Source organism: Mauremys mutica, unplaced genomic scaffold, assembly GCF_020497125.1.
Source record: "Mauremys mutica isolate MM-2020 ecotype Southern unplaced genomic scaffold, ASM2049712v1 Super-Scaffold_100089, whole genome shotgun sequence".
NCBI lineage: Eukaryota > Metazoa > Chordata > Testudines > Geoemydidae > Mauremys > Mauremys mutica.
The window spans coordinates 1,079,082-1,093,689 of NW_025423261.1; the positions used below are offsets into that span (position 1 = coordinate 1,079,082).

The following is a 14,608-nucleotide window of genomic DNA, read 5'->3' on the forward strand; positions in this document are numbered from 1 at the left end:
GACTGTTGCACCAACGCGTAGTGGGAAGCGAAGGTGTGTACAGAAGACCAGGTGGCCGCTCTACAGATGTCCTGGATGGGGACATAGGCCAGGAAGGCGGCCGACGAGGCGTGCGCCCTCGTCGAGTGTGCGGTGAGTCGGCATGGGGGGACGCGAGCAAGCTCGTAGCACGTTCGTATACATGACGTCACCCAGGATGAAATCCGCTGCGAGGAGACCGGCTCGCCTTTCATGCGATCGGCAATCGCCACAAATAGCTGGGTCGAACGCCGGAAGGGCTTCGTCCGGTCGATGTAAAACGCGAGGGCCCTGCAGACGTCCAGGGTGTGGAGCTGCTGCTCACGAGGTGAGGCGTGCGGCTTCGGGAAGAAGACCGGGAGGAAAATCTCTTGGTTGAGGTGGAAGGCCAACACCACCTTGGGGAGGAAGGCCGGGTGCGGTCGAAGCTGCACCTTGTCCCCATGGAAGAGGGTATACGGGGGACCTGCCGTCAGGGCGCGGAGTTCCGAGACTCGTCTGGCGGATGTGATTGCCACGAGGAAGGCCGTCTTCCAGGTGAGATGAAGCAGAGAGCATGTGGCCAGGGGCTCGAAGGGTGGTCTCATCATCTGAGCGAGAACCAGGTTCAAATCCCAAGCTGGAGTAGGATGACATACTGGCGGGTATAGACGGTCTAGACCTTTAAGGAAGCGGGCAACCATCGGGTGAGAGAAGACGGACCGGCCTCCTATGGCGGGCCAAAAGGCCGCCAGAGCCGCCAGGTGCACCTTCAGGGAGGAGATCGCGAGACCTTGACCTTTCAGGTACCAGAGGTAGTCGAGGATGGTCGGGATGGGGACCAAGAATGGGTTAAGACCTCGTTGGTCGCACCAGAGTGCGAAGCGTTTCCACTTCGCAAGGTAGGTAGAGCGCGTCGAAGGCTTTCTACTTTCGAGCAGCACTTGTTGCACCGCCAACGAACAACCCCTTTCTGTGTTGGTCAACCACTCAGGAACCAAGCTGTAAGATGCAGCGACTGCAGGTTCGGGTGACAAAGCCTGCCGAGGTCCTGAGTGATGAGGTCCGGCCATAACGGAAGGGGAATGGGATCCCAAACTGACAGCTCGAGCAGCAGGGTGTACCAGTGCTGTCTCGGCCAGGCCGGAGCGACGAGTATTACGCGGGCCCTGTCCCTCCGAAGCTTGAGTAACACCCGGTGTACGAGCGGAAACGGGGGGAACGCGTAGAGGAGTGGATCCGTCCACGCCAGGAGGAACGCATCTGAGAGGGAGCCCGGAGCTTGACCCTGGTATGAGCAGAACCTGTGGCACTTCCTGTTGGCCCTGGAGGCAAACAGGTCTATCTGGGGAAACCCCCACCTCTGGAAGATTGTGTAAGCCACATCTGGGCGAAGGGACCACTCGTGGGAGGCGAAGGACCTGCTGAGATGGTCGGCCAATGTGTTCTGTACCCCTGGCAGAAAAAACGCTTCTAGGCGAATCGAGTGGGTCACGCAAAGATCCCATAGGAGCATCGCCTCCTTGCAAAGCGGGGAGGATCGGGCTCCGCCCTGCTTGTTGACATAGAACATTGCTGTGGTGTTGTCTGTGTACACCGCTACACGGCGGTCCTGGAGGTGGGCCCGAAAGGCGAGACACGCCAAGCGGATCGCTCTCAGCTCCCGGACGTTGATGTGGAGGGAGAGCTCCTGTGCTGACCCGAGACCCTGGGTATGCAGGTCTCCTATGTGAGCACCCCATCCAAGTGCCGAGGCGTCTGTGGTCAGGGTGACAGACGGGCGAGGAGGGCGGAACGGGACCCCTGCGCAGACAATCCCCGGATCCAGCCACCAGGTGAGCGCCTGGAGAGTGGGCTTTGTAACCGTCACCACCATGTCTATGGGGTCGCGATGCGGGCGGTACACCGATGCCAGCCACATTTGGAACGGGCGAAGACGCAGCCTTGCGTGCGCGGTCACAAACGTGCACGCTGCCATGTGACCCATTAGGCGCAGGCAGGATCGCACTGTGGTTGTAGGGAAGGCCTGCAGTGTCCGTATGAGCGAGACCATTGTCTCGTGCCGAGGGCGAGGGAGGCAGGCTCTGGCTAAATTGGAGTCGAGGACCGCTCCTATGAACTCCACCCTTTGTGCTGGAATTAAGCTGGACTTCTCGGCATTGATAAGCAGGCCTAGTGAACGGAACAGCTGCAGGATTTCGGTCACCTGAGCCGCTACCAGCTCTTGGGAGCGACCGCGAATCAGCCAGTCGTCGAGATATGGGTACACATGAATTCGACGACGGCGGAGGGCTGCGGCCACGACCGCCATACACTTGGTGAACACTCTCAGTGCAGTGGAAAGGCCGAAGGGTAGTACCGCAAACTGGTAGTGAGCGTCGTTGACCACGAAGCGCAGGTAGCGTCTGTGGGGGGGGGTAAATTGCCACATGAAAGTATGCATCCTTCATGTTGAGGGCGGCAAACCAGTCTCCTGGATCCAAGGAAGGAATAATGGTCCCCAAGATCACCATACGAAACCTGAGCTTGCACAGGTGTCTGTTGAGCTCCCGGAGGTCTAAGATGGGACGAAGGCCTCCTTTCGCCTTGGGGATGAGAAAGTATCTGGAATAGAATCCCCTGCCCCGCCTGCTGCGAGGCACCTCCTCTATAGCACCCACGCTCAACAGAGTCTCGACCTCCTGTAAGAGAACTTGCTCGTGAGAGGGGTCCCTGAAGAGGGACGGGGAAGGTGGGTGGGAGGGAGGGGGCGAAACAAACTGCAGGCGGTAGCCTTGCTGGACGGTGTTGAGGACCCAGCTGTCCGATGTTATGGAGCACCACGCCTGGAGGAAGCGGGAAAGGCGATTTGAAAATAATAGGGATGGATCCTGGGGGGAGAGTGGTGGGCCGTCCTCGGGCGTCCCATCAAAAGGCCGGTTTTGGGCCTTGAGGGGCCTTGGAGGGGCCCTGGGTCTGGTTACGCCTACCCCCCGACGGCCTGCGGCGGTAGGGGGCCGTCCGGCGATTGTTAAATGGCCTAGACCTGGCCTGGGTGAAGGGCCGGTAGGGCTGCGGCCGGAACGGCCGTCTCTGGGTGGCCGGCGTGTGCATGCCCAGAGTCCGGATAGCAATCCTCCCATCCTTCAGGGTCTGAATTCTCGAATCTGTCTTTTCTGAGAAGAGACCCTGTGTATCGAATGGGAGGTCCTGGAGGGTGTATTGCACCTCCGGCGGCAAGGTGGAAGATTGCAGCCACGCAATGCGCCGCATGGTTATTCCGGAAGCCATAGTTCTGGCTCCTGAGTCAGCGGAGTCCAAGGCTGCCCGAATTAGGGTCCGGGAGGCCGTCTTGCCCTCATCCAGGAGCGCCAAGAATTCCCGGCGGGAGTCCTGTGGGGTCAGCTCCGAAAATTTACCCAGGCACCCCAAGATGTTAAAGGTGTACCAGGAAAGGAGCGCCATTTGGTTCGCTATGCGGAGCTGAAGGCCACCCGCTGAATAGATTTTTCGCCCCAAGAGGTCCATGCGCCGCGACTCCTTAGATTTTGGCGCAGCGGCCGGCTGCCCGTGCCTCTCCCGGTCGTTCACCGATTGGACCACCAGAGAGTCTGGGGTTGGGTGCACGTATAAATATTCGTACCCCTTGGGCGGGACGGAATATTTCCTCTCCACCCCTCGCGCCGTGGGGGGGACTGAGGAGGGCGACTGCCAGATGGTAGCATTATTCCGCTGTATCGTGCGGATAAATGGCAGTGCCACTCTCACGGGGGCCTCCGCTCCCACGACGTCGGTGACTGGGTCATCGACCTCTTGGACCTCCTCAATGGGCAGGTTAATGGCCTTCGCTACACGTCAGAGAAGGTCCTGGTGTGCTTTCAGGTCAATAGGCGGGGGTTCGGATGGTGATGCCCCCGCCACCGCCTCGTCAGGTGAGGAGGATGAGGAGTGGCCTGGCAGTACCTTGTCCGATGTCTGCTCTGCCCTTGGGCGATCAGCCGCCACTGCCTCCTGCCCCAACGCCGGGCCTTGAGGCGAGGTGGTCTTTCCCGTTGGAGACAGGGGCGGGGGGGCTGCTGACTGTGGCCTCCAGAACCGAACGCTCCGTACCCGCCTGCCTCGGAGGAAGGGGAGGCCCTTGTTCGTGTTGGGCCCAGGGAACCCAAAATCCCCACTGTTGGGGTCCAAGGTCCCGTCCATGAGACTCTGCCCTGAAGTCCACTGCACTGCCCTCAGGGGAAGCAATGGAGGGCTCATGAGAAGGCCAGGGAGGAGCTGTGGCGATCCCCGAGCGGGCGACCGATGCCGGCGTCAAGTGTCTTGCCGGTACCAAAGGTCGGTGCCGGTCATCGCGTGACCTAATCGGGGAGCGGGACCTGCGCATGGCGTGGTACCGGGAGCTCGACCGGCGGTGCCGGGAGCTCGACCGGCGGCGCCGGGAGCTCGACCTCGAGCGCGAGCGGCTCTGGGAGTCTCGGTGCCGAAAGCGATCCTTGGAACCGGACCTCTTGAGGTGCCGGTAACTCAGTGACCGGGACCGTTGCCGGGAGTGCGACCGGTACGGCGATTGAGAGCGGTGCCGGGACTGCGACCAGTGCCGAGACGGGGAGCGGCGTCGCGATGTTGACCGTCTTTCGGATCGGGACCGGCGCGGCGGCGACCGTCTCCGAGAGTGGGACCGGGATCGAGACCGAATCCTGGAGCGCCGACCGTCTCGCTCGTCCGGGGAAGGAGGCCGCATCATCAGCGGTTTGCCCATTGACTTAAGCGCCCGCACTGGCGGTGCCGGGGGCCGGAGGCTCAGAGCTTCCGCGAGCTCGATCAGCTCCCTCGCCGTCGCAAACGCCTCAGGCGTGGACGGGATCTGCAGCTCCTCCTCGGTGGGTACCGGGGAGCTGGGGGGTGCTGGAATCGACGGCCCTTGCAGCGCCGGAATCGACGGCACGGTGCACTGCCTGTGCACTGCCTCAGCCTGAACCGTTTTTGTCGGAGGCGGCTGGGCTAACGGTCTCTGCGGCTGCTTTGCAGAGGCCGTCTTCGGCGCCTTATGCTTCCTTCCTGGGGAGAGGGAGCGGTGCCGGGACTTCGGTGCCGGGTGTCGAGGGGCCTCGGCACCAGCGCGGCTTGGTGCTGCCGGTGCGCTGCTCGCCGAGGAAGGCTTCGGCGCCGGTGGAGTTGGCGCCGGAGGCTGGAGCGAAGCCTCCATCAGCAGCTGTTTGAGGCGAGAGTCCCGCTCCTTCCTCGTTCGTGGTTTGAAGGCCACGCAGATCGGGCACTTGTCAGTCCTGTGCGACTCCCCGAGGCAGCGGAGGCAGGAGTCATGCGGGTCACTCACCGGCATGTGCCGCTGGCAAGCCACGCAGGGCTTGAATCCCGGTGCCCCGGGCATAAGCCCGCACCGGGAGCGGAAGAAGAGGGCTAACCCCTCTAATTCCCTACTATACTATACTATACAACTATATTTACAACTACAACAACTAACTTAACTAACTACTAACAACTATGTACACTAAAGCTATGGAGAACGCTAGGGCTGTGGAGGTAAGAGAGCACTCCACTGTTCCTACTGGCCGTCACGGGCGGGAAGAAGGAACTGAGGAGCGGACGGGCCGGCTGGGGTATATATCCAGCGCCATAGCGGCGCCACTCCAGGGGGTGCCCAGCCGGCCCGCCGGAGTTGCTAGGGTAAAAATGTTCCGGAGAGCCGTGCACGCACGGCGCGCACACCTAAATGGAATGCATAGGAGCAATCACTCGAAGAAGAACTTAAGATGCTTAAAGAAAATGTAGTTTGATAGCATCCTGTCTGGCAAGAAATCACTTATCAACGGTTGTGGTACCCTCATTTCTGTATTGTTTTATCTTTATGTCCACCACTTCTCTGGTTCTCTAATTGTTTCTGCCTGAAGTATAATTAATGTTGCTGGGTGTAAGTTAATTAGGGTAGTAGGATACAATTGTTAGGACTGGTTAGTTACATTTCAGTAAAATGATTGGTTGAGGTGTAGCTGGGAATATGACTATATAAACTGGGGTCAAACAGGAGGGGGAAGGGAAATTGGAATCAGGTTTATTAATGGGGGGAATGGGAACAGGGACACAGGCAAGGCTCTGCAGCCTCAGAGCTGGGAAGGGGGACGCAGGGTAAACGCTCTGCGGCCTCAGAGCTGGGAACGGGACACTGGGGAACAGACTCTCTGGGCGTATAGCGATAAGCCCGACTGGTGTGAAGGGCTTCGGAATCTGCTTGCTTGGAAATAACCCCAATAGACATCGCACTATCTGCCCTTCGGACTCCTGGTCTTTTGCTGCTTGCTGTCTGCGTGACAAGAGCCAGGGAAGTGGGCGGGGGAAGGGAAAGCTTCTAACAAAACTGACACGACCTGATAACCAAGAGGTGAGCCTTAGAGGAAGGTTTTAATACACTTTGTAACTGATGAGGGATTCCCATGAGGACTGAGGAGGGTGCAACGGTGAATACACATTTAGATCCTTTTCTTGTTTTATATCTTTTTCCCATAAGGCTGAACCTCTGGCGCAGTGTCATGGATGCATAAGAACATAGGTCCATCTAGCCCAGTATCTGTCTACCGACAGTGGCCAATGCCAGGTGCCCCAGAGGGAGTGAACCTAACAGGCAATGATCAAGTGATCTTCCTCCTGCCATCCATCTCCATCCTCTGACGAACAGAGGCTAGGGACACCATTCTTACCCACCCTGGCTAATAGCCATTTATGGACTTAGCCACCATGAATTTATCCAGGATCTGTGCAATGCCCTGGCTTTTACACAGTCCTTGGGAGGTGCCCCTTGAGTGTGCTAGACCCCCAAGGGGTCCCACTCTTCCACAAGGATAGACCATGTAGCTTCAACACTTGAGACTGAGCCTCTGGATTCAACACTCCTATTTCAACCTGTGAGCTCTGCCAGCAGGTCCAGCTGAACGACACTCCTGTTCAGAGACTGTTCCTCATTCATGCTTCAATGCACCTCAGCAAGTTTTTGCTGTGACACTGTGCAGACTGTTAAAATATAGCAGGGTTTATTAGTCAACTGAAACACAGCATTAGAAAGGCTTTAGATTAGGACAGAGAAGCAAAGACGACAATATAGTCCATATTGGCCAAAGCTCTTGAGCCACGCTGCTGTTAAAAACAGTTTTCTTTCATTTCACTTTGCCTGTCCGTTTGTCTTCGCTCCGGTAGAGTTCCCTGCGTCTGCAAACCCAGTTCTTCCTGCTCCCAAGCACATCATGAGTCCATGTATGCTTCACTCAGCCAAGCTGAGATCCGTCCATGGACAGGTGACAATTATTCCCTTGTCTCTGTCGGGTATTCCATTGATGTAGGTTGGTCCCAGCCTGTCCTTAATGACCCATTCATATCACCCCATGACAGCTATGTGACACAACACCTCATGTCTCCTCCTCTTTATAGTCATAGAAATACCAACCACAGAGGGAAACTGAGGTGTGTATTGGCATCACCAAAATTCCCACCTCTCTCACACACACACGGCTCACAGCCCCTGGAGAGAAAGCAAAGCACGGGAACTGGATGTTAGTCCAGTGAACACAGTGGAGGACAAGCTGCAGTCCTCACACCCTGGTCAAACAGGAGAGGCATGTGGGTCCCCACCCATAGAGAGGGGCTGGCTAGAGGCCTGATACCCGAGAGGCCATTGCTTGAGCAGACCATGGAGGCAGGTCAAAGGCTTCGCTACCCCAGAACTGTGACATCGCAAAAGCAGATTTGGGAGAATTAGGAAATCTAGTGACTCAGGTGTAATGGGAGGGAGAATTAAACTCCCCCAGTGTATGGAGAAGGCTGGGAAATTAAACACTAAAATTCAGAAGCAACAGCCCCTAATTCTTCCGGAAAAGGAGAGTGTAAGAAACAAGAACTGGGCCACGCAAGCTCAGGAGGGACAGGCTCAGAGATCCAAGGAGCCTGGAGGGAAGACAGCTTGTGGCTGCTGCAGATGGGGAGAGCGGGACAAGACTCTCCAAACTCTCACTCCTGTTGACCCCGACCTGATTTTATCATCTATGACCACCATGTCTTGGGGGCAATTTTATACTCGCTAGAGGGAAAATGTCATGATCAGAGTATTGCTTATTAGCTTGGAACATGCGTGGAGGGGCAAGGAGGCGATGCAGGTCTACACTACAGCCGGGATTGACGCTCTGAGATCGATCCACCCGTGGTTGATTTACTGGGTGTAGTAAACACCCGCTAAATCGACTGCATATCGCTCTCCAGTCGCCCCCTGTACTCTATCCAGATGAGAAGAGTAAAGTAAGTCGACCCCCTGCAGCGTACGCCCTGTGGTAACGCGATCTAAGGTACGCTGACTCCAGCTACTTTATTCACGTAGCTGGAGTTGGCAGCGTAGGTCACTGACTGCAGTAGTATAAACATGGCCAAAGCTTGCTACAGTTAAGGGCCGTATATTAGGTGGAGGCTTTGTGGGAGTAGCTATGCTGAAGTCTGGGATTTACCTGAACAGGCCTAAGGAGAGAATCCCAAGTCAGATATTTTGCACCCTGATTTTGAGAGACTAACGAGTAACCACAAACAGGTGCAATACGCCACAGGATTCTGAAAGCGGGGGTGGGCTTTAGCAATTAGGTTGCTATGCAGTATCTCAGCAGTTGGACGCATTCATATGATGGAATTATTAATAACTAAGTGATGTAAATCATGAGTATTAATGCTTGATGCTAAATTATGGACTTCCCAAAGGCTACATATGGGTTGGGACAGCTATTGACATGATTGTAATCAGAGTAAAGGCGCAGATATGGTATATAGCCATCCTATTACCATAATAAAGTGGATAAATTACCTTTCCGAGTGACCATCTTTTCATTTTGTTGGGTCCCTGAGACAGGGTCAACGGAAGCAGGGCCTCCCTTCTGATGGGCTCCCTTGCCCCTCGATCTTTGTTTCCAACGGTGTCCACAACTTGTAAGTATACACAGGGCAAGACCCTCTTTACTATATAGTCTAATTGTTACGTGTATTGAGCCTTGCCTATGATTTCAATTATAACTGTCTGTATTAAATCACGTTTCTGTGTCTTTCACCAAATTTCATCCCCTCAATTAACTTTGAGTAGCCATGTACAAGGACAAGCTGTACCCCAATACGTCATCCTATAGCCATAAAAATTGTACAGGCTACACCACCACCCTGTGACATCATCAACAAAGTACCCATTTGTGCCTGGGTAGTGGCCCCGCGATGGGAGGGAGGATGCAGCAAGGACTTCGGATCGGTGGCCAGGGTCGCTGTGCATAGAGATGGGGAGGTTATATGGGGAGGGGGGTAATGAGCGGGAGAGGGAGGTCAAGAGTTAAAATAATAATATTTAGGAAAAAAATGTATAATGAAGCGAAACTGAACAGAAATAAAACCGGAGTGTAGGCTCTAAAGCTTGGGTAGGGATTCGGGGTTAAAGGTCTGGGATTCCCCACAGCTCCAGATCCCTAAACCTCTCCTCCCTCCCACTGACCCACCCAGCCCACGTCCTGGGTGCCCTTCCTCCACACTCCCCTCCACTTCGTCCCATTACTCTCAGCCGGCACCACCTCCCGGCATCTTGGGAACTACTTGCGTTTCCTCCTCATCTCTCACAACCTCATCCCTCCCTGCTGCTTCTTAGCTCTAACCCTGCACACACCCTCCCCATGTCCTGGCACCCCAGAATTATCTACTCCCCCCTTCTCCTCTCCCACAGTTCTGTTCTCCCTTCACCCCTGGGGTCCTGAATGGCAACATTATACGCTCTCCTATCAAAAACAACAAGGAGTCCAGTGGTGGCACCTTAAAGACTAACGGATTTATTTGGGCATCAGCTTTCGTGGGTAAAAAACTTCACTTCTTCAGCTGCATCTCCTATCAGAAGAGGAGCTCATCTGCCTGTCACACAAGCCAGGCATGAGTCACACACCTATTTACTTTAGAATTCTACAGTCAGCATATTTTCCTATTGAAAAGGCATGAAAGCTACAGTTATTAATGTAGTTGCTAATGTAGCCAATAAGGATGCATTCAATGCAATTTTAAAAGGACTGACAGCACCAAAAAAGGCACATGTCCAAAAATGATACTTATGTATGGGAGATAAGGCGAAAAAGGGGGGCAAGGAAACTTGTCAAAACTTGTATGACAAATAAAGGTATAAAGTTATCACTACTTGGGTTCTTTAGAGACCCCACAGCTTCTAATAACCCAGGGGACAGGACTCCTCACCCAGCAAGACCACCGTCTCATAGTTCTCCTGCATGACATCCCTGTAGAGGGCTCTCTGAGCGGGGTCCAGCAGAGCCCATTCCTCTCTGGTGAAATACACAGCCACTTCCTCAAAGGTCACCGGCCCGTGAAAGAGAAAGAGTCCAAGACTCAGTACCTGCTGCCCCACTCACAATCCCATCATTCACAGAACAGCAGCACCAGGTAAATGGAAGCTCCACGAGGCACATGTTAACTGAGTCCCACCCCACCTTGTCTAGAGCATCCAGGAGGCAACAGAGGGTAGAAAGAGAGAACCTTTGTGTCTCCCAGCTGACAGACGGAGGCAGGGTCTTCACATTTATCACATACTTACTAGCCAGAGCTTTATATAGGAGATGGGGCTGTCTCTGGACCCTGCTGGTGTCTCCCTGGTAGGAATGCCAACACTCTCCAAATAAAATATATGGAAGAAAAAGGAAGTCAATAGTAAAGAATGTAAGTGAGAAGGTCAGAACTGTAGAAAACTGGCTATAAGAAATCAATGGAAATACGAAGGAAGTTTTTAAAAGTATATTAAGTACAAAATTAATCCTAATAATGGTAGTGGTAAATTACTAGATGGAAATGGCAGAATTATCAAAAATAATGCAGAAGAGGTAAAAGTCCTCAATAAATATTTCTCTCCTGGATTTGGAGAAAAACAGATGCTGTAATTCATATCATAAGATGCTGACGACGACACTCTTTCCATTCCAACAAGAACTCACGGGGACGTTAAACAGCAGCTATTAAAGTTAGACATGTTTAAATCAGCAGGTCCAGATAACTTGTATCCAAGAGTTTTAAAAGGCTTGGTGGAGCGGGTACCCATAGCAGTGCCTCTGTGTGACAACATTTTTATGGCTGACTTAGAACAACGCTTCCTTAGCTCTCATTCCCTAACGCCCCTACTCTACTTACGCTACATTGATGACATCTTCATCATCTGGACCCATGGAAAGGAAGCCCTTGAGGAATTCCACCATGATTTCAATAATTTCCATCCCACCATCAACCTCAGCTTAAACCAATCCACACAAGCGGTCCATTTCCTAGACACTACTGTGCTAATAAGCTATGGTCACATAAACACCACCCTATACCAGAAACCCACTGACCGCTATACTTACCTACATGCCTCCAGCTTCCATCCACGATACACACACGATCCATTGTCTACAGCCAAGCTCTAAGATACAACCGTATTTGCTCCAATCCCTCAGACAGAGATAAACACCTACAAGATCTCTATCAAGCATTCTTAAAACTACAATATCCATCTGCTGAAGTGAAAAAACAGATTGACAGAGCCAAAAGAGTACCCAGAAGTCACCTACTACAGGACAGGCCCAATAACGAAAATAACAGAACGCCACTAGCCATCACCTACAGCCCCCAACTAAAACCTCTCCAGCGCATCATCAAAGATCTACAACCTATCCTCAAAGATGATCCCTCACGCTCACAGATCTTGGGAGACAGGCCAGTCCTCTCTTACAGACAGCCCCCAAACCTGAAGCAAATACTAACCAGCAACCGCACACCTTACAACATAAACACTAACCCAGGAACCTATCCTTGCAACAAAGCCCGATGCCAGCTCTGTCCACATATATATTCAAGTGACACCATCAGAGAACCTAATCATATCAGCCATGCCATCAGGGGCTCGTTCACCTGCACATCTACCAACGGGATATATGCCATCATGTGCCAGCAATGCCCCTCTGCCATGTACATTGGCCAAACTGGACAGTGTCTATGCAAAAGACTAAATGGACACAAATCTGGCATCAGGAATCATAACATTCAAAAACCAGTGGGAGAACACTTCAACCTCTCTAACCACTCAGTGACAGACTTGAAAGTGGCAATTTTGCAACAAAAAAAACTTCAAAAACAGACTCCAAAGAGAGACTGCCGAACTCGAATTAATATGCAAATTAGATACAATTAACTTAGGTTTAAACAGAGACCGGGAATGGCTGGGTCATTACACTAATTGAATCTATTTCCCTATGTTAAGTTCTCCTCACACCTTCTATGGGTCATCTCAATTATCACTTCAAAAGTTGTTTTTTTCCTGCTGCTGATAGCTCATCTCAATTGATTAGTCTCTTCCAGTTGGTATGCATACTTCCACCTTTTCATGTTCTCTGTATGTATAAATATCTCCTGTCTGTGTGTTCCATTCTATGCATCCGAAGAAGTGAGCTGTAGCTCATGAAAGCTCATGCTGAAATAAATTTGTTAGTCTCTCAGGTGCCACAAGTACTCCTGTTCTTTTTGTGGATACAGACTAACACGGCTGCTACTCTGAAACCTATATGACATGTGTAATCCTGTGAATAATAGATAGGGGTAGGTATACTAACAGTATGGGTATTTCTATTACTTAATAAGGGTTTGGAGGGTATTGTAATGGATGTAGGCGTGTACATACTAACTGAGATAAAAGGAGAGTGATGTAACTAATCCAGTGCTTACTCAACAATTGGGTCGAGGGGAAGAAGTATTGCAATAAAGAAGCCTGTACTCGTATCTGCCTCCGGGTCAACCTGCTCCTTTATTCTTCTAACAATAATCACTTCAAATCGATCTTTCTGCAGTTAATAAACTCGTTTTATGCTTTATCTTAACCAGTGTTAAGTATTTTGAATGAAGTGTCTGGGGAAAATCTGAGCTTGGTTAGCACAAGCTTGTTGTGTATCTTTCCCATATTGAGGGGAAGGCGAATTATATTAATGAGATTACATTATAGAGATCCCTGTGCACTATAAGATGGTATAATTCTGAACTTATACTACAGCAATTGTGCAAGGTTGCGGAGCTGGGAAATTGGCTGTTGTCTTCTATCTGTCCTTGAGTGGCTTAGGTAAAGCATTCAGGTAGCTTAGTTGGGTGTATGGCGCCACCTGCTGTCATGCTGGGTGATAACAGGGCCTGGAGAGGCTGACAATCTCCAGCAAAGCAGTGTGAGAAGGGCCAGCCCAGCTTGAGGGTTAGAGGGCACAGCGGTTCCCAGAAGCCCCCCAGATTGCACCCTAGGGGTGACAACCCATCATACCCTACATTACACAAGTCTCAGCGGGTTTGTCACATCCTGTCCCCTCCCTTTCTCCACCTGAGATATTTCCTGCCTCCCACCACCTCCAGCAGCTCCCACCCTCCTATGCATTTACTGCTCCTCTCCCTCCAAGCAGAGCCCACCATCAGCTCCATGATAATCTCTTACCTGAGCCAGCTCCATTGCAGCCATTTCCTGCCCCCTGGGAGGATGGGATGATCTGGAGCAAACGTGGGCGTTAGTCTGTAGCCTGTCAGGGCGAGAAGGGCGATGTGAGAGAATTCAGACGGGGTTTTCATCCATTCCACAAGCCGATTCCCCCCCAGGATTTTTCCCTGCTAATGGACATTCTAGGTTCTGCCACACTGTGAAGCACAGAGTGACCTTATTCCAGTACAGGCCTAGCCTCCTCCCACCAGGGTGTAACCCTCTGAGAAATCGTGAAACCCTCCCAGTCACAGTCTCTTTTACACTTATCAAGTTTGTGGACAATACCAATCTGGGAGGGGTAGCAAGTGGTTTGGAGGATAAGATTAAAATTCAAAATTATCTGGACAAACTGGAGGAAATGGTCTGAAGTAAATAGGATGAAATTCAATAAGGACACCTGCAAAGTACACCGCTTACGAAGGAACAATCAGTTGCACACATACAAAATGGGAAATTACTGCGTAGGAAGGAGTGCTGCAGAAAGGGATCTGGGGGTCAGAGTGGATCACAAGCTAAATATGAGTCAACAGTGTAACACTGTTGCAAAAAAAGAAAACATCATTCTGGGATGTATTAGCAGGAGTACTGTAAGCAAGACACGAGAAATAATTCTTCTGCTCTATTTCACACTGATTAGGCCACAACTGGAGTACTGTGTCCAGTTGTGGGTGCCACATTTCAGGAAAGATGTGGACAAATTGGAGAAAGTCCAGAGAAGAGCAAGAAAAATTATTAAAAGTCTAGAAAACATGACCTATAAGGGAAGATTGAAAACATTGGGTTTGTTTAGTCTGGAGAAGAGAAGACTGAGAGGTGACATGGTAATAGTTTTCAAGTACATAAAAGGTTGTTACAAAGACGCGGGAGAAAAATTGTTCTTCTTAACCTCTGAGGGTAGGATTAGAAGCAATGGCTTTAAATTGCAGCAAGGGCGGTTTAGGATGGAGAGTAGGGAAAAAACTTCCTAACTGTCAGAGTGGTTAAACACTGGAATAAATTGCGTAGGGAGGTTGTGGAATCTCCATCATTGGGGATTTTTAAGAGCAGGCTGGACAAACACCTCTCAGGCATGGTCTA

The 14,608-nt window shown here is 51.9% G+C and overlaps 1 long non-coding RNA gene across 1 annotated transcript; it reads right to left on the reverse strand.

Moving 5' to 3' along the window:
- Positions 1-7,454: 7,454 nt before the first annotated feature.
- LOC123358542 lies at positions 7,455-13,598 on the reverse strand. The gene is made up of 3 exons (XR_006575746.1): positions 13,490-13,598; positions 8,825-8,943; positions 7,455-7,504 (listed from the first exon to the last, which is right to left on the reverse strand). It is a non-coding gene; the product is annotated as an uncharacterized LOC123358542 (long non-coding RNA).
- Between the last annotated feature and the right edge of the window lie 1,010 nt (positions 13,599-14,608).